At 44.0% G+C, this 26,156-nt stretch overlaps 1 protein-coding gene across 5 annotated transcripts in view; it reads right to left on the bottom strand.

Annotated features, from left to right (window-relative positions):
* The window catches only part of LOC146801829 (potassium voltage-gated channel subfamily E member 1-like), a 266,708-nt gene that overhangs the window by 76,913 nt on the left and 163,639 nt on the right, over nt 1-26,156 (bottom strand). For 2 of the 5 annotated variants that reach the window (XM_085621338.1, XM_085621341.1), the window contains exons 3-4: nt 14,647-14,722; nt 13,680-13,721 (exon numbers count right to left, since the gene is read on the bottom strand). The gene's annotated coding sequence lies outside the window, so the exon portion shown is untranslated. Of the gene's footprint in view, nt 1-12,437; nt 12,465-13,679; nt 13,722-14,646; nt 14,723-26,156 lie in introns of those variants that run through there. The other 3 variants (XM_085621339.1, XM_085621342.1, XM_085621343.1) reach the window with 2 other exon arrangements.

Here is a 26,156-nt window from a genome sequence, read left to right as displayed (position 1 = left end):
GGAACAACAGTGGCCACTACCTGTGGGACTTACGCTTGCCTTGTGGTGTGTACGTGCTACGCCATGTCCATTGCTGTGTCAATGTGGCAATACAGGGACCCTGGGTTTCTGCATTGCAAAGATCTGTGATGCCTGGGAGACATCAGGCCTCACTTGTCACTGTGGTGTGTGTTTGGAACGTTGCAGCAGTACATAGGTTGGGTGACACAGCCAGATGATTGGCCATTGCACTACATGGGACTCATGTGGACATGTGGAACTGAGATGTGAGGTGGTGGTCATGTAGGTGACATATGTGTCCATGCCCAACAGCACACACCTCAGTACATTGTGTAATGTCATGATCTAGCATGTGATATTGATCCTGGTCATGGCCACATGGGTGGATGAACTGACAATCTTCCTTTGTGCATCTCTGTACTGCAGGGCACCAGCTGTCCATCCACTGTTCCCAGACCTTGCAACCATGCAGTAACACGACTGCATCAGACTGTACCGCTTCACCAGGTCACTGATTGAGGAGTTGGCGGAGCAGTTGGCGCCACATCTGCTACCTGGCCAGATATACCCTACAGCACTGACCCCAGAGGTGAAGGTGATGGCAGCCCTGCACTTCTTTGCTACTGGTACCTTCCAGTACACTGTGGCTACTGCTGGTGGGATGTCGCAAACAATGTTTAGTCGGGTGCTACGCGATGTCTTGGAGGGGATGTTGCATTTCCTAGACCTGTAAATCAAGTTCCTGAGCCCAGCGGAACTCCCTGAAATAAATGATGGCTTTTATACACTGGGGAGGATGCCGAACGTCATCGGATCTATTGATGGGACACATGTGGCCCTGATACCACCACAGGCACATGAGCAGGCATACCGTAACAGGAAGCACTACCACTCCATCAATGCTCTGGTGGTATGTCTTGCTGACATGCCGATCACACATGTGTGTGCACGGAGTAGTCGCATTGCAACGCTGATGTCACAGATGCCAGCTCAGCATGCCTGGCTTGTCGGTGTGTACTGACTGTTTCTCATTGTGTGTGTTTGTCAATGTTGTATTCCGCACTCCTACAAAACTTAGCTACTTGTTCATTTTTGTGTGTGTAGGTGACTCTGGATACCCCAACATGCGTGGTTGCTGACACCCCTCAGGAACCCTGTGACACCAGCTGAGCTGTGCTACAATGAGGCACATGGTCGGAGCAGGAGGGTGATTGAGCGGACATTCGGCCTTCTGAAAAGCCGCTTTCACTGCCTGGACAAGACCGGAGGGGCCCTCCCATATGAGCCTGCAAAGGTGTGCAAAATAATCTGTGTATGCTGCATGCTACACAACATGGCAGTGCGGAAGGAGGTGCCTCTCATTCAGGATGACGATGACCAACCTCCGGCACCTGTGGAGGATCTCGGCCTGGGCCAAGATGCCAGTGATGATGAGGATGAGGGTGACGTCCGCTCACAGCTCATCAACAACTTCTTCACCTGAATGTGAGTTTCAAGGGTTGTTATGTGAATGTATGGAGGTAGCCTGGAATGTGTTGTGGCAGCTCTTTTGCTGTCTGAGTGTGTCTGTGTGCCACTTGACTGGATGCGTGCAGTGATGTGTCCCTTCAGGTGGTGTGTACTCCACAATAGGGTAGTACTGCTAACTAGTTTTTGTGTAGGTGTCTTGCAACATGTATTGTGCATGTGTATTGCAGTTCTCTCATGTTCGTCTGTGCTTTTGACTGTGTCTTGTGTCTGTCCTTCCCAGGGTACTTTGCCTGTTGTTTGGTCAACACTGACCCCCAACACCCAGAAGCCAACACCAGTGTGGAAGTTGACAACTCCCATCAACTGATGTACCACACATCCCTGGACTTCCATTCTCCAAGACATTGTGAGTGTGTGTCCAAAGTTACGTAGAATTACCGTGCAACTATTGTAGGTAGGTAGGTATAGCGTTATTCGATAAAAATATCATAAAAGCACAACATACAATAAAAGTTTAAAAAGGATCAACTATAATTATTATGGCTAAATTACACTACATCACATGATATAATAACATACTATATACAATAAAAACAGGAAATTCATTGTAAGAAGATTGGAAGAAGAAGGATAAAAAGGGTTGTGCAGCCGAGCCTCGACAACATTTCAGTGCACAAGTGTGGCGAGTTTTTTTCCCCTCAACAGCCAAGCACATCCCAGGTACTTTGCCAGTCCACATACCACAAAAAGAGATGATGTATCTGTTTTTAAAATACGTAACACAGTTGCATAATCTCTAGAGCCCAGGATTCTACAAATTGGTCTCAACCACTTGGATCTCGCTCTTCCATACGTATGACAGGCAAAGAGAAAGTGGGGAATAGACTCCTTCGGGGATGCACAACTTGGGCAACCAGTTAATGTGTGTATGTGACCCTTCCAACCAGCCGTAACGGAGTTAAGTGGTAAGGTTCCTAGTCTGAATCTTATATACAATGACCTATCTAGTGGAATCTGGATAAAATCAAGGTATGGTTCCAATTTACAAAGTGTCTTGTGCTCAAAATAAGACTCAGTCAGCTTCCCCACATTAGGATTCCTTAACTCTCTCTCTTTGACCCATCTCCAATAGGCCTTCTTAAGATCCAATTTTGGGGGAGGCAACTGGGATTCCCAACAGTCTGCATATCCTATTTCTCTCAACAATTGTCTTACATTAGTGATCCATTTTATCTTGTTCCCAGTATCAGCTAATGTAAGTTCACTTAGGGCTGCAGCATACTTAGTGAGCTCCAGTGTCCTTCGTACTCTTGCCCAGAATAGTAAAGGGCGAAGTCGTACGATGTCTTGGATAGAATGTCTACCCAAATCATAGAACAATGGTTTTAATGGGGTTGATGTGGGAAGTGAGATAAGGTCCCTCATAAACTTATTCTCAGACTTAACTAGCTCAGGGATGTTTTCATAGCCCCAAATTTCAGCTCCATACATTGAGCAAGATAGTGCTTTTGCCTCATATACCACAAGGGCCGGGGCCACTGGTCTACTCGTAGAGAGACGTTGTTCTCTAATGATGGCACCAGAAGCCCTCTTGTGGCATAAGAGCATCTTAGTTAAGTGAGAGCTCCACTTCATCCCCTTCGCAATCCGGACACCCAAATAATCAAAGGAGTCCACAATATCTAGCGGGTTGCCATCCAAAGTAAAAACATTTCTAAACCGTCTTGTAGGGTTAATTACCATTAATTTGGTTTTCTCAGTATTTATAATCAAGCCATAAGACCTACAAAAAGTGCTAAACCTATTTAAGATCTTTTGCAGGCCACCTGGGGATTTTGAGATCAGAAGAGTGTCATCGGCGAACAGGAGGGTAGGGATTGTTTCACCAGCCAGGGCTGGAGCATCAGCTGGGTCCTCTCTAAGAAGATCCACCACCCCATTAATATATAAAGAAAACAGGGTGGGGGCTAATACACAGCCCTGGCGGACCCCCCTGTTCACCGTGACACCTTCTGTGAGCTGTCCTTGAACACCCCATCTAATCTTGGCGTGATTATCCTCATGTAAAAGCATTAAAAAAGCGAGAATCTCTGGGGGAACACCTAATTCAGATAAAACCTGCCATAGCCTTTGGCGCGGGATCAGGTCAAACGCAGACTTAAGATCTATAAAAGCCAAATATAAAGTGCCTTTTCCTAAAACTACCACTTTCCAATAATTCATATAAAATCTAAAAACTTGATCCATTGTGCCTACCTTTTGTCTAAAACCTGCTTGAAGATGGGATAAAATATTTATGTTCTCAATCCACAGCTTCAATCTCATGAGAAGGACCCTGCCAACCACCTTCTGGATCACATCTATTAGACTAATAGGTCTGTAGTTGGCAGTGTCCTCTTTGTTGTCCTTTTTATATATTGGAATCACTACTGCGTCTTTCCAGGACTCTGGTACTGTGGAACCCCTAGCTATAGCATTAATTATGGCGGAAATAAACGATGCCCAGGGTGATGGATCATGCAAAAGCAAATCACCTGGAAGGCCGTCTGGGCCCGCCGCTTTGCCCGGTGCAATACTTTTTATTGCCAAAGTCACTTCCTGGATATCAAAAATAACATTGGGTGGAAAGATTACGGCAGGGGTCAAATTGTGCTCTTGCTCAGAGGCTGGGGAGGCATCCTCTCCCGCGTATATAACAGAGAAATGGTCTTGCCATTGCCGCTCTGTTATATGATTGGGGATGGTTTCCGTTTTTCCCCTCTTTGCTCTATTTAAGAGGTCCCAGAATAAAGTGGAATCTCTTTTCAGTGATGCCTCTTTAAGCTCCTGCCAATATATTTCCTCCCATTCCCGTTTAGCGACTAGCAAGGATCTAGTGTATTCCTGTCTTGCTCTTTTAATGATACTACTATCTTGTTTCTTTAAAGCTTTTGATAATGCCACACGTTTTTCTCTACAGGCTTTGGAATACCATAGATTCAATCCTTTCATTGGGGCCCCTTTGCAGGGTAGTTTCCCTTCTAGAGTAAAGAATTTTCCTATCTTTCTTCTAGTATCTCGGTAGAGTGAGGATACAAATTGAAGGTCTCCCACTTTGTTTTGAACCTCAGCAAGCTCCTCATTTTTCCCCACCAGTATTTCCCTAATACTTTCCAGCTTGCTCTCATGTCGTGAAACCCCATGCCATTTAAGGCATCTATTACAACCTGCCAGCATTACCTCTTTAGTTGACATCGGGGGTTGTTTGTTGATCTCACACTCCGGGGTCGACCAGACATCATTAATTTGCAAACAGAGTGGATTATGGTCGCTGTCCATAGTGTTTTTCACGATCATATCCACAACGTTCCCCCAGAAGTGAATATCAATAAGAATATAATCAATACGGGACGGGGTAGTTAACCTATTATATGTGTATGCTCCACCCATATCAGATCTAGACCTGCCATTCACTGCTCTCAAATTGAATTCCTGAATAAGAGCATTCATTTGAATTGCCCTTTGCGACCATTTCTTAATGGGAGGCAACTCGAGAGGCGGAATGCCCAATCTGAGATCTTCCTCTGTGGTTCCCATTAGATCTTCAGAACATAGGGGTTCGAATGTGCAGTTAAGATCCCCGCATACAATGATGTTAGAATGGGGGTCAATATGGGATATTTCACATTCCAGGTCAGATACTGTCTGGGATGTCTGTCCACCCACAGTCCCTCTGGCATAGATGTTAAATAGCTCTAGGGTTGGTCCCCCGATGGACCTTTAATAGTTAGATGTAAAAGATCAGGGGAGCCACCAGTGTGTGCTTTCACTGTCCAATTGTGTGTTATATTAACCCACACTAGTAGCCCCCCTGATGGTCGGCCCTTCCCTAGGTTTATAGCTGGTTTGTAATAGGTGGCGTAGCCTGTTTTGTAAAGGGGGGTTAAGCTCCATGTTTCCTGGAATAGGCAGACATCAAAGGTACCAATAAATTCCTGCCATTCTGGAATTAAAAAAAATTTCGGGAGCCCTGCAATATTCCAAGAGACAATATTTAAAGTTGCTGGAGAAGGAGGGGAATTTGTGCTCGCCTGATACCCAAGGTCTTCCAAGGAATTAGGGCAGTTAGTTGGAGATATCTCTCGAGGAACTAAAGACTCTAGAAGGGATAAAGACTCAGGAGGGGTTGACATAGGCGCTTTGATAGAGTCAGAATGGGTTAAGCCTATATCTCTAGTGCGTTCCTGTGGCAATTCTTGACCCAGTCAATCCACCCTGTTTAGGTTTGACTCTTCTCTCTGGGTCCCTACTCTGCCCTGAGGCTCCCGCCCTGGAAAAGGCCAGAGCGGTGAGCGCCTGATCTGTATGGAAGAATAATCTGGTGAGGATGTACGGAATTCCAAAACCAACAGATTCTCAGCTAATTTGGTGTTAGTAAATAGGAGCTCAATACAATCAAATTGGCTGGTATGGAACGAGAGTCTTCTTGCTCTAATAATATCTTCTCGTATTATTGACCTACATCCTCTGACGTGCCTTATCCAGTGTATGGCTTTATTCTTTAAGGATTCTCCATTTTCATGGCCTTGGGTATTGGAAAGTTTAGGAACTTTAACCATGTAAACTGTTTCTGCATTATACAGTGGGCGGCCAGGGGTTGTATTGGATGCGGTATTGGCTTGGGAATAAGCATGGACCTCCTGATAACTTAATCTCGGAGGACCAGCAGAATTTAAAGTGTTGAGAATATTAGGGTGATCTTTTGAGATTTTTGAGCTTTTGAAAATGTCAGTGTATAGACCTCTACTACCACTGGCAGAAGCCAGTAACTTTTGTGTTGGCTCATTCCTATTACAAACTGAATGGGTCCCCCCATATGGTGTTAACGATAAATTATGCTGGACTGCTATCAAGGGGGCTAGTGGTGTTGCGTTTGCAGGATGACATAACAGGTCAATGGGCATAGATGTTAATGGAACCCTCTTGTTTGGTTCCACCACTATTTTTTTCAAGGATTCTACCTCTTTTAATAATTGGTCAATTTTCCGTTCAAGAATCTCTCCCTGCATATTGTATGTCTGTACTGCTTTATTATCAACCAAACTATTTTTTCCACATTCCAAGGATGCAGGTGATAATGCCTCCTCGTCTAGACCCTCCAGAATCGCGAATCTATTTGAACATAGAAGTTCGGGGGTAACTGAACCTATAGACGAATGGATTTCAGTGGCGGGTAATGTTTTCGAGGGATTCAGATTTACTTCCGTACAGAGCTCAGACTGCCCAATTGGATTAGTACGGGAAATGGCTTTGGAAGTTACTTGTTTAAGACTTCTAAACATTGTTGGGATCTTATAATTTTGGCTGCTACCTATGGGTTCACCCGCTAATGCTAATGCTGCATCTGGTGGTACCCTGGATTCCTCCAGCATCTCTTGGCAATCATTTACTATTGTTTCAAACCTTTCCAATACACAATTGCTAGCTGCATGATTAACTTTCTTAATCTTTTTCCCCTTTTTATTTGAACTGCCCCCGCCACCCTCCATAGACTTTCTTTTAGACATTAAATTATAATGCAAGAGGGTAGCAAAATAGACTGCTAAATATACTTTCGGCACTTTTGCTAATAAGTTCTTTGTCCTGTTGTAATTTAGAGCTGTCACTACTTGTTCGCCGCTGGAGCCACAACGATAGTAGTGGGGTCACAGTACCTTCATGATGTGGGCGAAATGTTGGGGGGGGATGCCCGGCCTGGCCTCTACCGGCCCCCTGACGGCCACACGACAGCCCGCCCTTTGCCCGGGCTTAGCCCGGCGCGTCCCGCGCGCGTCCTCGCGGGACGAGGGACCGGACGGGGCTTTATGTGCCTTCTGGCGCGCTCTGTAGCAGTCACCTGGGCCAAGGGGATCCTGGGTAACGTAGTCTAGGACCGGCGGAGCCAAGCCCGGCCGGTCAGACAGCTGGCTGGTAGTCCACCGAAGCAGTGCGGAGCGAAGCCCAACAAAGACCGTCAGTCCCACAGGGCGTCACCCGGCAGTCAGGAGGTAAGGGCAACTATTGTGGAATAAACGTGTTGCTGATGTGTAATGAACCTGTGCTACGCTTTCTTATGTGCGTTGTCTGTCTTCACACATCTGAGTGGACTTGTTACCACTGACTGGGGTTGGTGTTGTGTCTGTGCATTCCAATGTGTTTCAGGTCAACATCATTGTGTGTGATGAGTAACATGGCCATGGTGAGCATGTGTTGTGTTGCCATAGTGGTGCGTCTCACTCACATGTGTCACATCACCATGACTCACCTTACTTTGGTCACATTGTTGCAGTATTTGCATGCACTGTGTTGTGTAGCAGATCAACATCTCCCTGAACATGACAATTTGGAATCACAACAGAGGCAAGTATGGTGTACTGGTGAGTTTATTTTCAAACATGTGTGAGGGAAGTGCACAGGATGGTAGGTGCTGTACACTGGTTTGGGAATCCAAAGTTCACATTAGAGTTGGAATTGCTGGTAAATGAAATGTCCAGAGTAAAGTCCACAGTCATCTGCTACATTAGCCCAACATGAACCCTCCATGTCATGTGGGCGAGTTGTGTGCGATTGGACAAGGTGACAAAGGTCACAAAGGACATTGTCCAGAACAGGTTTAGAGGCCCTGGAGGATGTGCTGGGTCATCTGCCTCTCACATGTCCTACTTCGGACGACCCCTCTTCTTCCGGGGGGGGGGGGGGATCCTCATATGCATGCCTCTGCGGTGCAGGGGACTCTCCGCCAGAGTCCTCCTCCCTCCCTGTGGCGCTGGCAGATGGTGTTGCGACAGATGTTGTGGCCACACAGGGAGCTGTGGACAGGTTGGTGTTGATCTGGCGGAGGCATTGGAGTATGTCCCGATGCAACGCAGTAATGTCATCCCACTTGGCCTCCATGCGGGCATGGTGGGCGACCTGCTCGTGTTGCATGTCCTTGAGGATCCCCACTACCTGGCCAAATCCTCCGGTGCTATCCTGGTACGCATCTAAGGTGCATGCCAGGTGGGGGTCATCATGCAGTCCAGACCCCTCTGCAAGGTGCCCCCTGTGCTTCCCACCCCTCCCAGCACCCCTATCCACATGGGTAGGACCAGTGGCAGGACGCACAGGTGACACTGGGACCCCTTGGGTGGTGTTGCTGTAGCTTCCGGGGGGTCCTGTGTCCCTGTGCTGTGTTGATTGGCCTTGATCTGTCCATGTTGGCGGGGGTGCCCTGTCGGTGTCCAGATGCTGGAGGCGTGGGTACAGGGGGTGCAGTTTTTGATGCTGATGGTGCTGCATGATGGCTCACACCGGAGGGGCCAGGTTGGTCGTCGTCATCCGAAGAGGACAGAGAGAGAGTCAGACCACAGAGCTCAGTGTTCGCCAAAGTCTGGGACTGGGTATCCTCATCATTTGGTGCTGGGTGCCCAGCACCACCTGTGTTTGGAAGAGACACACAATGTGAGTTATGTTTCTACATGCATCGATGGTTCACAAACATGACATTTTCTACTTTTCAAACAGATGCCTGCCTGTACACTGCTTTTTCCCAGCTTGTCACGGACAGAGTTTGATATTGTTATGATATGGGGACCATTATCTGTGACTACAGATCCCATCATGCTTTTGGATACACTCACTTCACTTGCATCCCCACTATTCCTTCCTGACAGTCAGCTGCACTGTGAGGTGGTGTGTTTGTGGTGGCAAACTGTCTGGCAGGGTCTATTTCGCCTTGTGCCACTGGCTTGCTCTATTTGTTTGTAGGTTGGTGCATGTCATGACACAGTTCCCTGTCACTATGAGATGGCAGGTATTGTGTTTGTCTGACTGGCATACACATCTTGGGATGATTATCTATTGGTTAGTGTAGCTTTGCTTACGGTGCATGGTTTCACTGTCCCCTTGCCTCACAATCTTGGGTATGTTGTTTGTGTACTCACCAGGCTCTGGGATGTCTGTTAGGCCATGGACACTCTCTGGTGGTAGGATGTCCCGCACCTTCTCCGCCCAGGTCCTGAAATAGACTGGTTTGGCAGGAGGGCCACCGCCGGTGCACTGACTCAGGGCGTGATCTTTTTCGATGAGTTTCTTGACCCTCCTGCGCACATCATACCACCTGTTCTGGATATCGTCCTTTGTGCGCCTTGCTGGTGCTTGAGCATTCACCTTGTCCACAATCCTCATCCACATCTTGGTTTTCTGTCATATGGGGGTCCTTTGGACCAATGTACCAAACAAATGTAGCTCTACTCTGATGACCTCGTCTACAAGCACTTCTAACTCACTATCTGTGAACTTTGGATTCTTCTTTGGGGGCATGGTGATGGGTGGTGGTGGTGAGGGATGTGTGTGTGAGGGTGCAAGTGAGGGTGGTTTGGTGTTGGTTTTGCTGGGTGTATGTGTGTGTGCTTTTGTATGAGGTGCTGATGGTGTGTGAGTTGTGTGATGGGTGAGTTGTGAGTGTGTCTGTGGTTGCTGGGTGATGGTGTTTGCTGCTGGCTGTATCTCCTGTTTGCAAGGGATGATGGTAGTGATTGTAGTCCTTTATATAGTTGGAGTTGTGGGTGTGTCTTTGTCCCATGTTTTTTTCTTTGGTATTTATTGGCTTTGTCATTGCTTGTTTGGTCCTTTTTTTGTCTTTTTTCCTTTTGGGTTTTGTAAGCATGATGGAGACGTTCATGTGACGGAAACGGACGCTGCTGTTGTCTCGTGCGGGCTTCTCCACCTCGTTCACGCTGCCTATCTTCTGTGTTTGGTACGCGTCGGTCACGGTGGTCTCTATTGCTTGTGTGCCCGGTTGTCTGTGCGTGTCGGTCGTGCGGCTTGGTCTCCGTGCGAGTCGGTCTGGTTTTACACGCATTGCATCGTACTGCATGGATCGGACATCGCGGGTACGGGTCGGTCGGGTTTGTGTCGGTCGGTGAAAATTGCGTTGGTTTTCCGGCCGGATCACTATTTTCCCTACAGCTCGGTCGTACGGCTTGTATTCCGTACGTGTCGATTGTAATTCACTCGCGTTGCATCGTACTGTACGGGTCATACGGCGCTGATCCGTTTTGGTCGATATTCGGTCCGGGTCCGTGTTGGTCAGTTCGTTTTGCGGCCGGAATCGGAATCCGCCCCAAAATGTGAAATTCATCCTTACTAAAAGATACATCTTTATACCCTGAGTTCAGGCATTCTACAATTCACCTTCCCATCTTGTCTCAATGGGAAGTTATATTTATAAGATGTTCTAAATAAACTCCCATTCCATCCTATGGGACAGATAGCCTTTCAATAGTGAAAAACGAAATCCACTGTAGTTCACTATCAGGACATGTCACACACATCAGGACATGTCCTACCTTTCACATGCACTGCACCCTGCCGACAGGGGTACCTTGGGCCTACCTTAGGGGTGACTCACATGTAAGAAAAGGGAAGGTTAGGGCCTGGCAAGTGGGTGCACTTACCAGGTCGACATGTCACTGGAGACTGCGTGCGGACTCTGCAGTGGCAGGTCTGAGAAGCTTTTGCAAGGCTGCTTGTGTGGGTGGTACAATCAGTGCTGCAAACCCACTAGTAGCATTTGATTTATAGGCCCTCGGCACACACAGTGGACTGCAGTAGGGCCTTGGTATTAAATCAAATAAGCCAATTATGGAAATACTAATCCATAGTAACAATTTACACAGAGAGCATATGCACTTTAGCACTGATCAGCAGTGGTAAAGTGCCCACAGTCATAAAACCAACAAAAACGGGATCAAAAACAGGAGGCCCAAAATAAAAAAGTCTGGGGATAAACCCGCAAAAAAAGCCAGGCCTAACATCTCCTAACACACACTCCGTTTTTCTCTGTTCAACAACACTGAAAAGTGTATGGATATAGATTTCCTCAATGTAAGCTCATCAAGCTGCTCCCTAACACGGCTTTCGCAATTTGAGACTCCTAAATACCGATTTGCTATTAGCTAACTCACTATTAGGAAATTGCTAAATTGTGAATGTGAATCATGTGGAATCACTAATAGAAGAACAGTCACCTTGATACACTAAGAATATTGGTTTTCAAATTGAAATTCAATAACAATTGGATTTTTGGTAATCGCTATTCAGAACCCTTGTACATCTGGCCCTTAGTTATTTAGTATTCACAAACACTTGTGGTTATGCCTCCCTATAATTCACAGAAACATGCCCCGAGTGCAAAGGCTGACAGTGAATTACCACAAATCACTCTGTACAATTATGTATCCTTTATTTTCTATGCATTATAAAAAGCTGCAGTCAACCCCACCACACAAGTTCCTGCTAACAAGCATTCTTTTGAAAGAGAAATTTTAAATGTATTAAAACAATGTCTTAATTTGTTCGACCATTTTTGGTTACAGACAACCGACCAGTATAAGTAACTGCTTTGGATAAAAATTGCACTCTAATGCCATACTAAACTTTGTTATATGAAACATAAATGCAGGATTTTCATTAATAAAAACCCATGTGCCATTTCCGTATCTGGTGAAGCAACCCAAACTACTTGTTGACTTATGATCATTTTGTCTCTCTTTATACAGAGCACCATGCAGGCAAGTGACACTGAAGTAACACCTGTATCTAAAGCTCAAAGTGTCAGCTTATCTGTACTGCACTCCTTCCCCTTAGTCTCTCTGGTTGTAGTTACTTTATGTTGTTTTTTTTATATTGCTCTTTATTATTCATCTTCCCATATAACATGGCACATTTTCATTAGTAATGATCACAATGCTATAGGTTTCACATTTGCATATTGTAAATTCAATGGACAAAATGGTCTCCCACAAAGATATTAGCTGGATGGTAATCAAAGTTAATTGCTATACTCCCACTCAGACTTCTTCCTGATGAAAGTTGGAAGAATCATAGGAAAAAACTTGCTTCAAGCAACAGCTTAACCTTTATTCTTTAAAAGCATTTTCATAAAATAAATATATTGCAGAACTTACCGTGATCAAAGAAGTAAACAATCAGCTGAAAGTCTCTAAAAGAACATTAGGAAATCCGTGTGCATGTGAAAGTGATGATAATTTACTTTCTAAGATTTAAGTACACGTTTAGATATGTTAAATAAACAGAGCAGAGCATCTGCAAACATTAAATTATACTAGAGCACGTATTATTTCCATTGCAATTACCGTATTGTTTTAGCCAGAGTCTACATATCCTGCACATTGTGTTTCTTACAATAGCAGTAGAAATGTTTGGCTACAATCCAACATTGTAAACTCATCACTGTAGCCACATCGAAAAGAGCAGCACAATTCCTTAGTCATATTTTCTAAATCAGAAATGAATGTTCTACAGTTGTTGAAATGTTTATAAGTACAAATGGGAATTTCTTCTCAGGTTAAAAGGTTCTCATGCAAAAGATTTTCAGTGGTAATTTGGCCCAAAATCCTCAGTGACATCTTGCAAGATGCTCTATATCATTTCATCAAGAGGTGTCTCCATACCTATAACATGCACGCGGCAACATTTGTCTTATTGACAGACAGAGGCTCTTTCTTGGATTGTCTAGTTTATGGACGACATTGATTTCATGTGATGGAAGGATCAATGTACATGGTTGTGATATTGTTTTCCTCGATTTGAGACTAAAAAACATAAAATCCCACTCACATCTTGCCATTCTTTATTACCTAAAACTCAAATTATGAGACTGGGGGGTTGATTACCATCACATCTATGACATATGTTACACACTTACATGTGTTTGGGAATCAGCCAGAAAACGTACAACTCTCTATTAGGATCTCGATTGGTAAAACTGCAAAGAGGTCACAGTCCTTTGTATTTGTTTTAAAATTCTAAGACTTTAAATGTATTTCTCAACACTGTTGGCACCAGTTAAATTTAAATCATGGGAATCAATGGGCATGTTGGTTCTATTTTGTGCAATATAGAATTCATGGTTGTTTCTAATTTGTTTATGCTAGCGATTTGTTGCAGTATTTCAGACAAGTCTTTTATCCTAATACCCGGGTCCTTCATTTGTTTTTCAAAATCACTTACTACAAAAGGGTTGTAAAGAATCGAACTGAGGCTTCTTTTACCTATCCAGCAGACCTTCTCTGATCAATGTGCTAGATCATGGATTACACGCGGTGGATTGTACAGTGATATTCTTGCAAACCTCTACAGAAAATATTACAAAATGTGTTTATAAGAAGTGTAAGCACATTACTTACTGAATCAAAGGGTAGAGTATCACCGGCTTTACCCGTCAGGAGCTGAAGTGGAAAACAAAACATTGGTGAGTGTGGTTGCACAAACAATCATTATTTGCACAAGTGTTGCTTTTTTGGTCTGGTTTAGGCACAGATTCAACTATTTTGTCAGCATCATGTACATTAAAATTAATACAAACTAAGAAATACAACATACTTATACACATGCATATAGAGGTTTTAGGTCAGACCTCTTCATCTATTGGTCTGCTGTACTGTCATTCACATTTTGCTTCCATACACCGCAGCACACATCATGGACAATGGATCATCCCACCTCAGCCATGGTCTCACATGCACTGTGAATGGAGATATTTTTCTTCATGATCAGCAGAAAACAGGTGTTCAGTGCCGGGGCAGGTTGGCCATAACTTATTCTTTCTATTCTTAATATTTTTTTCATTTTTAATATTCAACTGACGGGGTGTAAACAATGCCTTCAGGTTATATTAACTCAGAAGAAACAATTCCTTGTTTTTTGTGCAAATAAAAATACTTTTGTTTCCTATGGAGTAAATCTAAAAAAAAAGAAAACATCTGGGTACATCTGCCTGCTAGGATGCAGCTGTCTCTTTCTAATTAAATGATATATGATTGTTATGTCTTTTGTAATTACATTTTAAATAGCAAACATATGGCTATCACATTTATATATATATTAATTTGAGTTTTAGGTTCACAAGGTGCTTTTGGCAACATTTAGTATGAGGGAAACCACCAATAACGTTGTGTATTCCACAATTAATTAAATCATTCTAACGTTCTGGAAAATTATTCATAGTACAAAATGCAAAATACATAAAACAACAAAACGTCTGACCAGAGTTTCATTGAACGTTATATATTATTCACGCTCTCTGAAGTTGTCGTACATGTTAGATCTTGCCCACCCATCCTGTAAATTTGTGTCTAAATCCCTCAAGATTACCTTGTATAACAGGCCTGTAGAGAGCAGTCTTCTCTATCCACCAGCAGTTCTAATCCAAACTAGAAGACGGTGCACACTGAATAATGCAAGCATGTATGTATAAACATTAAAGTTTTAAGAAGTGGCTGAGCAACTACTGCATATGCACATTCTTTAAAGAATCAAGAATAAAATGTAGAAAGCTCCATATACAGCTAGGCCAACATGTGTTAACATTACATTGCAAACGTGGGACTTTGCTCGTAACTTTTTCATGTGATTTTTTTGCTGACAAATTGCATCCGTTCATTTTAACACTTCCAAATGTATCACTTTAAAATTGAAGTGTGTTTCATGAAAATTAATCGAGTTCGGTATTAGTGGGAAAAGCAATAGTTCAACATTGTTTCTCATGAAATTGACTACAAATAAAGGTACACTTATCAACACACCCTAAATAACCAAATGTGTAACTATGACACTAAACATAATCAATCATACAGATTAATCCTATATCCTTAGCCCTTTAACTGATAGTTCCTTAACCCCAACACTGAATCTTTAGTCTGAATACCCAGACACATGACTCATAACACTTACCCTATACTGTCTTCCATTTACCATATACCCTTAAGGGCTATACCCCGAATCCTTAAACCTTTAGTGCAAACAACAAAACCAATACCATTAACCCCTAACCGTAACACCATACATTTAACCCTTAAACTGCTAGCCCTGTACCTATATATTTAGGCCCTAGCTCCCAAACCTTATCCCTGTACCACAAACCCTCAACAATATACTCTAAAACTTTGGTCATATACCCCAAAACCATTGTATCCTTAACCCTAATCCCTATCTCCGCTCCCTTGACCCCTAAACCCTGTAATCTAATCCTATACTCCAATCCGCATATTCTCAACAATTATAAGCTATACATTCAACCCTTTACCCCAAATTCTTAATCCCTTAGACCCGTTCACCCGTACACTCACTTCAATATATTTTGGGAAAACTTTGGGGAGTGTTTGTTTTGCAAAGTAGCTATTTTTAGAACTACTAATTGGAAATCGTTATTTTTAGAAGTGATGGTTCCGATGTTTTGGAGAAATACAAATGCACTCTAGTCCATTGTGTAGGGTCACAACAAGGTAACAGTTTTATAGAATTGTGAAATGTTATGAAAAGTGTGTGTGAGTGGCCAGACTCCTATTTGAAGAGGCACAATTAATCATTACTGAAACAAAGTGTACATAATTTCTCTGGGGAAACAGCGATTACAACGCTGTCATTACATCGCAGTACGATTACTACAAGGTCGTTACAATGACCGCGATGTTAGTACACGATACATTTACATTGCAATTCATTTGAAAGACTTGCTGTAGGGGGCACTAAGGTATTGGAAATGAATTCTAACACTTTCCCTACTGCAGCACAAACTGGAGTACAAATAGTAAATAATACTATTCCTAAGTCCAGCGCGCCCCCTATAGCAAGTCGTTCTAATGACTTGCGATGTAAATTATTGCGTAGTAACAACACAGTCGTTGTAATGACCACCTTGTAAAAGCACACGATGTAATACATAGCATTGTAATGTGCTATATTCTTTCTCTGTAAAGATACTATACTACGATCAAAAGATAATATTTGCTTTGGTGGATTTTGGGTGTGGCTGAACATATAAGGTGTGCCTGACCCTGCTTTTGTCGTGCACATTTCACTGCTCTGAATGCTCTCCACTAGTTCTCCACACATCCATAGTTACATTCAGGAGAGATTGGCCAATTTAGAACATTGAAAACTATGATAACATGTGGAAGCAAGAGATGTCAGCAGGGGGCCAGTTTTAAAGGGTATGAAAAATAATTGCAACATGCTCACCTCAACTCTTTTGTGTAACATTGAAGGAGGGTGGAGAGACTTTCTAGCAAGAGGGCAGGTTTAATGCTTTTGAAAAATATAAAATGTGAGGGCCTTAGGTGGCACTGTCTGCTAGTGTGTAGAGTTCCAAAGCAAGAGACGAAGTTTAAAATGCATAAAACATATTAGAACTAGCATTGGGAAAGACAATATATATTGAGTTGGCCACAAGCCTTCTACAACTTCTTATTTTGTTTTGAAATTTGTTTTTTGCAGAACTTTATCATTTGGGAATATGCTGTGCCTTCGTCAACTAAAAATAAATTCATTTGCTACAGGCAAAAAGTTTTTGGGGTATAAAAAAACATATTACCATTGTAATCCCTGGCACTGAAGAGAACTATTTTGTGTGTGGATGTGTTCCTTGTGAAAGGGCAACATGCTGTAAGTCGTAGTGAAGTCAGCCATTGGCTGAAGTGGGCTGAAGAAAGAAAGAAAGAAAGAAAGAAAGAAAGAAAGAAAGAAAGAAAGAAAGAAAGAAAGAAAGAAAGAAAGAAAGAAAGAAAGAAAGAAAGAAAGAAAGAAAGGAAGGATGAAAGAAGTAAAGAAGAGAAGAAGAAAGGTAAGATGGAAAGAAAAGTAAAGATTGAAAGAGAGAAAGCAAGAAAGAAGGAAAGAAAGAAAGAAAGAAGCACAGAAAGAAAGAAGAAAAGAAAGAAAGAGAGAAAGAAAAACATAAAATGTGGATCACTTAATACAGAACACTTTTAACTTGACACAGTCTGTATGGTGTCAAAAAGCAGCAGTCAGGAAAGCAGTACACTCCAACAGGAATTTACAACAGTATTGGCAGTAGAAGGGATCATCCTCCTATCACATAAGGCTAACAGAAAGGCAACACTAAAGTAATTATAAAGTAAAAACAAAAAGACTTATACTGAAGGAACTAGCTTGTGTGCAGATGTGCTCGTAGTGGAAGAGCAAAATGCAATCCCAGGCATGTTTTCTTTAACAATTTAAGCACTGAGTACAAGTAAAATCAATCATAGCCTGTTGGGTCTGAATGGAGCTAATTTGAAAGACAAACTGAACTCGGGGATCTGGCAATCACTTGCTATAGAGCAATAGACATACTTTAATAGGATTAATGTCCATATTTAACTTTCTGCTTCCTTTTTTGCGATGGCTTTTTAGGAAACCAAGGGCAACATATCAGATCTGTGTCTTTTGTTTTCAGTTTAGAGTGTATTCATATGCAACAAGGGTTTGCACTGTTGCAAGTCAGTCCACATGGGTCGACCAGAAACAACAAAAAGAGCTCCTTCTGCTCTAAGTACACACTTCAATTGGCTCTAAATAGCTAATGTGTAGGTTAAAGCAGGAACATAATAAAAAGCCTAGAGTTAAGGAAAGGTGCAGCGAGATGCTGACGTCTGTTGAGCTATCAAGTTCTACTTTAAACTCTTTTTCATGTTATTTTTGAATATAAAGTTGATTCATAAAATTAAGTACCTAAGGGGCTGGAGAACAGTGGGCACCCTAAATTGGGGTAGAATGTAGTGCTGCTGGTGCCCCTAAATTACTTATGTCTCTTATAGACTTACTTGTAACCCACAAATAGTCCCCCAAAAGTGTGCACATCTGGGCTAATGTTAGATATAGGGGAACTTTTCTTGATCTGTGTTGTGGCACACCTTTAGCTGGGTGCGCAGGGCACAGATAGGCATGGTGCACCCTAGAACAATGAATGCGCTATTCCATGTGCAAGAACCTCCACTGGGAACAGCACATTAGTGAATGGTGCACCCAATGGGCCTTTTGAATGGTTTATTTGCCTCTGCACCCACGTCTGTAATACGGTGCAGACTCAAAGGCAATAGATTCATGCCCACTTTATATACCGCCAGTGCACTTGTAGTGCTGTTGTGCATTATAGAAGGGATGGTAGAAGCATGGACGTCATTTGGGAGTTGTCAGGGGTCGCAGCAGTGACCTCTATCTTGCTCCCTGCTACTCCTGGCACCTCCTTAGCGAATCCTGGCCTTAGAGTAGGCAAAATGGTTGCCTTCCCTGAGACCAGGGGACACAAAGGAAGTGCCATGAGTAGCAGAGATCAAGCTATAGGTCACAGCTGCAACCCCTGACTACCCGAAATGACGTCCTTGGGTACAAGCACCTACAACCCCTTTTGTAATACCAAAGTGCCCCAGGACGCAGGTGCCTGTTGTGCTCGCTGCGGACTGCATGTAATATGGCCCCTGTTTAGTCAACATTATAGTTTGTTCATTAGGCTGAAAATGCCTGTTGGTAGGACGTGGGTTTGGTTGCCTCAAAAACCTTGGAAATTTGGTGAACTTATTACGAGTCACTGGATTTCAAATCACTAGTTTTATGCCACCATATACTTCTTTTTGATCAACACATTGGTGCTGAAGTGTTAGAGCAATACAGTCCTGATTTACCAAGGACACACTGATAGGCCACAGGGTCAAAACACAGGAGAGACTGACAGAACTAGAATCTGCACTGTAACACATGCGAACAGAATATAATTGTACATGCTAGTTTCAATTATGAGAGCAGCGCTCCAGTTGGATACGTTACTCGGAGCCAACACATTCCCGTTGTCATGCACCCATGTAAAAAGCAAGTTGTATATTTTCCTGAGTGCACATTCTTCACCATAATATAACCTGTCCTCAAGGATAAACAGAGAATGGGATAGCAATGTTTGTGTTTGTTTGGTTTGTTGCATGGTCGGAATGCACTATGAGGCTGGAAATAGGGTAATACAATAACATATTTGCAGGTATTTAATATCATTCTGTAGATTTACAAATGCAAATAATGAAACAAAATAAAAGAACGAGGTGAAAGACAGTGTGAATGGTCAGCCATCAATTAAAGAAAATATACCAGGTGTCATAAGGCAATTTATGGACAATGTTGTCCATATTGTCATATTTAAAAATGGCACTTACAACACACTTGGCTCACAGCACCAATCTGAGAACATGCTGCTCTTTACTGCCCATGTCTCAGCTTACTGGGTGGTTGGACGGCTGCAGAGATCATTTAGCCATAGACACAGACTCATTTATTTTTTTATTTTGTGTTTTTTTTTTTGGAAGACCTTTATTATGCACAGCTGCGTTATCTTACAGTACACATTCGCCAACCATGGCTGCTAATCAAGGAGACAGTAAGCAGTTAGTTCCAGACATTAGAACACAGCCATTCAGCCGGCGGCGTTATACACACTAGAATTGTTACAGTCGTCAGGCGAGTGCCTTGAGAAAGTACAGGTCCATGGTTTGCGTTTTTATTTTTTCCTCCTTGTTTGGATTGTGTGGTTCTGTATGCTTAGTGTCAGCAATGGAGAGGACGCGGCACTCCAGCCCGCATTGCGGCCAGTGTGGTCGTCACCCAGGCCCCCGTTGGGAAGCGCCCTATGTGTCGTGGTGGCTCTTGACCGAGGGGGTCCCCGGGCAGCGCAGTGTCAGCGTCGTGTGTGCAATGCTGGCCGGAGCACGTCAGTAATGTGTCGGTATAGCTCACTGTGACATGAAAACTATCGCTTAAAGTCGGCGAGTGCAGCCTACAGCTGCACAGTTAGGGTCTATGCGCGGGTTGTGAGGCGCTCGTCTGTCCCCCCTGCGCTGCACCCCCAGGGTCTATGTCCAGTATTCACCCCAATGAGTCCTGGTCAAGATCTCACTGAGAGCTCCGAACACACCCATCCGCGATGGGGTGCTTGTGTCATCGCATCTCTGCTGCCAGAGAGCGGTGTATGCCTAGTAGGGTATCGCTCCGGGGAGATCGGACGGCGCGCCCGTCCACTGGTACCCGCTGTAAGATAGGAATCTGGTCAGGGAACATGACCAGGAAACAAACCGTCCCCCACGCGTATACGGCGTTAGGGGGAGTAGGGGCTGAAATTGCAAATGCAGGTGAGGTCAAGGGGAGAGGGGGGGAGATCATGGTGTGCTGTAGCGGGAGGGGTTGGCAGCTGTCCAATGGGGCACAGCAGTACACTGCGCGCAGAAAGCAGCAGGCGGGTGGGGGGGGAGGGAGGAGCCCCCAGGCTGGTTAGGAGCCCAAAGCTGTGACGCCCACATGTATTTGTTCGGCGCGCATGGCGCCCTACTGCGCCCGGGGGAGAAGGGCAAAGTGTGGCGGGGTGGCTATGTTTTCCCGCCGGCATGCCCAGCCAGGTGGTGTTCGTGCAGCTTCGAAGCTTGGCAGCAGTGATCGGGTAGTGTGTGTTATCTGTGCAGTGATGTAGCGCAGGCGCCGGTCTCCTGTAGGGCGGGAGCAGAGGCCACCAGAGGCGAGCAGGGGGGTCAGGAGCTGTCTCCGCCACAGCCTTAGGTCTGTCTCTACTTGGCTGCAAGAGAACCCATAGACACAGACTCATTAAAATGAAGCCTTACACTGAAATATTACTTCAGTCCTTTCCCCAAATTGAGGGCATGTGCACCATTGATGAGTGGTGTTAGACGTGTCAATTTTATGGTGGTCGTCCCCCAGACTCTTTGCCTTACTCCTCCATATTTTTCTGATCTCATGTTTGTTGCCTTAGGACTCTGCAGTATACAACCACTAACCAGTGCTAACGTGCTTCTGCTCACTCTTTAAAACATGGTAACATTCGCTTATCCCCCAATTAGCATTCTTACTTTACTTATAAGTCCCTAGAAAAGTGGTCCTATATGTAGCCAGGGCCTGGAAATTAAATGTGGCTAGTGGGCCTGCTGTACTTGTTGTGCCAACCACTTAAGTGGCTTTGAAAACCTTACTCAGGCCTGCAATTGCTGCCAGTATGTGCAGTTTAAAACTGCCATTTTGAACTGGCAAAGTCAATCTTTTGCCAGGCTTAAACCTTTCTTTTTAATACATGTAAGATACCCCTAGTGGTAGGCCCTAAACATCTCACAGGGCAGAATGCAATGTATTTAAAAAGTAGGACATGTACTCTAAAGTTTTATATGTCCTGATAGTGAAAAACTATTACATTTGTTTGTCACTATTGCAAGGCCTAGCTCCCCCATTGGATAACATTGGAGTTACCTTATTACATTTAACAAGGATAACTTCTAAATGGGAACAGGTGAACAACTCATTTTTAGTGTCTTTGCAATTGTAATGAGGAATGCTCTTTTGTGGTAAAGTTAGATTTTAAATTACAATTTTGAAAATGCTACTTTAATAAAGTTGGCAATTTCCTTTCTAACCATTTAGTGCTTTCAGCGTGTCTCTGCGTCAAATGACTAGGTGCAGTTGGTAGTTTGCCTTTCCTACATTCATCACACACTCGAAAGCTTAGGAGATCCTGGTTGGGCCATCACTGGCAGGATAGGGGGGCGGAGTTGGGCACAGCTCAACTTACACTTGATAGGCTGTGTTCTGACTTCACACAGAAGATGTCATACCCCCTGAAGTTAGTCTAAAGCCAGGGCAAGGGAGACAGGAAACCTGAATACTTAAAAGGAAATCCTCTAGACGTTTCTCCCACTTCAAATGAGGCACCTGCTATAAATATTAGACCTCAGACACCAACCCTTCAGTAGACTTCTGGACGTATGGAAGACTCAGCTAGTAAAAAGAACTGATGTGCTGCTGAAAGCACTGCCACTTGGCTGGTCTGCTGCTCTGAAGCACTGTTGCCCTTCTCAGCTGCCCTGCTGCCCTTTTGCCTGGGTGAGAAGGACTGGACCTGCAACCTGTACACAGGACCACCAGAGTGACTTTAAGGGCTAGTCTCTTGTAATCAGCACCTGGAATCTGCAACTGTGAGTCCTAACCTGCCAAATGGTGCACCCCAGTCCTGGACCCTTGGAAGTAGGCATGAAGGTGCTCCACCAGCCCATCTCTGGATACAACAGATCCAGCGCATACCCCTAGATGAACCAACGCATTGCCTCTGCTGCGAGGACTCTCCCGACAGAAGGACTTTGCAGTGCTCTCGCAGCCTGCAGCCTCACTGGATGCATCCTCAACACAGGACTTCACATCGCAAGCCCACTCGCTGATGACCACCTCAACGACAATGCAGGTCCTTGCATCATAGCCCTGCATCTCCTCCTAACCGATGCTGCACAATGCATCTCAGACCTGGATCTTGCATCATCTCAGTTGCGCAACGCATCCTTAATCCAGTCCCTTGCAATACTCCACACGCTGGATTAAAGGTGCTCTTGTTCAGTGGGCCTAAGTGGGTCACTCCAGCCAGTCGGGGCTTCATCATGGTCGGCCTAAACTTGTGAATTTGACCCAGTCCGGCGTGACCAGATGGCCACAGTTGGCGTTGTGTACTTGTTGGCGCTAAATTCATTAAATATAATCTTTAAAAATGCATATCTCTGGTTATGCCGATTGAATTTTTGTTAACTTGGTCTTGGTTTATTCATTAAGATCTACTCTATCTTTCTAATTTCTTGTGTTGTCTTTTCAATTTATTACTGTTTGAAGTGCTTCAGAATACTTTGCAGATTGCCTCTGTGTTAAGCTTGACTGCTCTGTACCACTGTACTAGAGGGTTGATTACAGGTTACATTTTGGGTTTGCATGTGACTTTACCCGGACAAGGATTGTGGTTGCTGCTTGAGTAAGTTTCACCCGCCACCAACCAGTAACACAATTTCCTACAAGAAGCCCCTAGGCCATGCGTGAAATCATTTATTTCTATAGATAGCATTACCTTTTTCCTGTAAAATAGCTCAGTGGATTGTAATCCCACTGCAGAGATCTATGAGTCTCTTGGGAGAAACCGGAGAGTCACAGCTTGAACTGAACAGAATAGTGACTGAAAAGTTGGGTAAAAATTATTAATGGGAGCACCCAACATTTAAGTGCTAAAATATTTATTTTGTGGCATGCAGCGTGTTCCATAATTTTATATGTACCATTAGAGTGTGGCTGGCACTTAAGCTATTACCCTCCACACTTCCTTCTAAATGTCATGGATATTCTCCCAAAAATTGACTGTAACTTGGACATAATCATGCCAAGGCCCTTCTAAAACCAGGCAGGCTTCTGAGAAGTTTTTGCAAAGCCTGGGCAAAAAGCTTAATACAAGGTCTGTCGAAAACTTCTTACTGCTGTGCCAGGGGACCTAATCACCTATTTGCTATAAATTTAAAAAATGTACTCAAGGAAAAGATACATTATGGCATCTGGTGCCCTATAGTAGTAGAAATATTTAAACAGACTTATTAATTAAGATGACAGACTTGTTTTCAATCTAAAATATCTATAAATACAAATTGCTTCATAAGAGAAGGGCCCTGGCAACAGGGGAATCACGGCTTAGTAACCCTTCTACCCCCTCTTTGTGGTGGCCTTTATACCAGGTTTGATTCAACAATGGGAAGGCAGCACTATTTTAATAATGGTGTGAAAGAAGAGGCACTGTGGAGAAATGCACTGTGGAGTGCTGAAGCAAGCTCGGTGTTGCATGGAAGGAGAGTGAAGAACAAGAAAACGACAATTGAACTATACTGCCGTCTCTGCGGTGCCAAGTGTTGCAAGGAAGCAATGGAATAAATGGAAGCCACCAGGAATCTATTGGTAAATAGCATTGTGGACTCTAAGGAGCACTGCATCTCCTTGAAGTAAACAATCATTGGCAAAGCGTATACGTTTAGCCTATGCAAGAGCTATTGTTTTTGCCAATGTGTTTTAGCCATGATATACACTGGTGTGGCTGCTGTACAACTAGCTAAAAGTTAGTGGCATAGAGGAGAGTGGTGTGGAGTGGAGTGTTCAACAGTGGAATGTTGTAGACTGGAGCAGAGTGTGAGAGAGTGGATCAGCGCAGTGTCACGGAGTGGCATGGAGTGAAGTGGAGGGTGGTGGAGTGTGGTAGAGTGGAGTGGAGTTTCATAGAGTGGAGGGTGGTATAGTGGAATATGGTAGAGCGGAGTGTGGTAGAATAGAGTGTTATGGAGTTGAGTGGAATGTTGTAGAGTGGAGTGTTTTGGAGTATAGAGTGGTGTGATGTATAATAGAGTGGAGTGTCATAGAGCACAGTGGAGTGGAGTGGAGTGTTATAAAGTAGGGTGGTATGGAGTACAGTGGTGTAGAGTGGAGTATGATAGAGTGGAGTGGTGAAGAGTGGAGTATTGTAGAGTGGAGTGTTGTACAGTGCAGTGTCATATAGTGCAGTGTCGTAGAGTGTCATGGAGTGTTGTGGAGTATAGTGGCGTGGCGTAGAGTAGAGCAGAGTTAAGTAGAGCAGGGGGCATAGAGTGGAGTAGTGTAGTGTAGTGTAGTGTAGAGTGCCATGGAGTGGAGTGTCCTAGAGTGGAGTCTCGTAGAGTGGAGTCTCGTAGAGTGGAGTAGAGTAGAGTGTATTGGAGTGGAGTAGTTTGGAGTGCGTAGATTGGAGTACAGTGGAGTTGCGTAGAGTGGAGTGGGGTAGGTGAGGGGGACGGGCAAGTGAACCTGCATGAAAAATTGGCATCCAGTGGTAAAGAAGCAAGGCTTACCCATTTTAATTGTAGCCCAGGTGAGGCAAAAGCTGTAAAGTGAAGGGGAGGGGAGGATGCAGATTAGGGAGGAACTGAGAATTGAATGGAGGATTTCGGTTAAGTGCGAAGTCGGGCAATATGTCACTTACCGAATGGCTGAAATATGATCAATAGAGGTCAAGGCAGGATCCTCTGGGGTTCTGTAGGTTTATGGCACAAATCTGAGGTCGGGCCCCAATCCTCTGGGAGCCATCAGGACAGATCGGCTACTGAACAGGTCGGAGCACAAGTGAGGAGCGCTTAGCAATCGAGTACCTGTGTCACGGGGGTAGACGTCATAGCATTGGGAGCGACTGCATGAGCACAGGGAAGGGAGGGGCCGGGTGAGGAATGTGAGCCATGCAAGGAGGCAAGGGGCTGTCAAAAAGGTCACCATGTGCTGCTAACCAGGGTTGAAGGAGAAGGAAAAGCGGAGTCGAGGAGTCCGCAATAGAGGATGAATTGAACAATAATAAAGCAAAAAGCCTTGCACTAAGATGTGCATATAAATTCTTGCATATTGAATAACTTGTAACACTTTATATATATCAGAAATAAACAATAATGGTGGTGAGTGTTAAATTCGGAACTTAGATGTGTATATACATTAATTAATTTTAGATTACAGTGCTTCATGTGTATGGGAAATAAGTAGTTGTGGCAGTGAGTAATAAGCGAATTATTACAAATAGTCAAGACATGAAATACTTTGTGGTGTTATACGGTAATATAAAGTATCTATGGTGGTCCATGAGCAGAGAATGAGCATGTGGGACCATGATACTTAATGACTAACCGTACCTGAGATTTGGGAGGAGCTGACTAGAAGTCAGGGTGGAGTTATTGCCCAGAGTCAGGAGGGGTGTGTGTAGTCAAGGGAACGCATATTGTGAAAGATTACAGCTGTATAGTATTGTTCCATTCGTCAATAGTGTTCAAAACCTGGTTAACAGAGTTGCATTGTGTTATCCATTTACTTTCACATCTGTTGAGCAGTAGTTGTTGATTGACACCTCTGATCGGAAGTGTAGGTTGGTCTATAACCTGACACGTCATATCCAAATCATTGTGTTGTTTGTCCATGTAATGGGCAACCAGGGGGGCACTCATGACCTTGCAATGGATACAGCTTTTGTGTTGAATTATTTGTTGTTT

The sequence above is a fragment of the Triturus cristatus genome, chromosome 8, assembly GCF_964204655.1.
Source record: "Triturus cristatus chromosome 8, aTriCri1.1, whole genome shotgun sequence".
NCBI lineage: Eukaryota > Metazoa > Chordata > Amphibia > Caudata > Salamandridae > Triturus > Triturus cristatus.
Note: the sequence above shows the minus strand (reverse complement) of the source record. Positions and strands in the feature narration are given on the sequence as shown.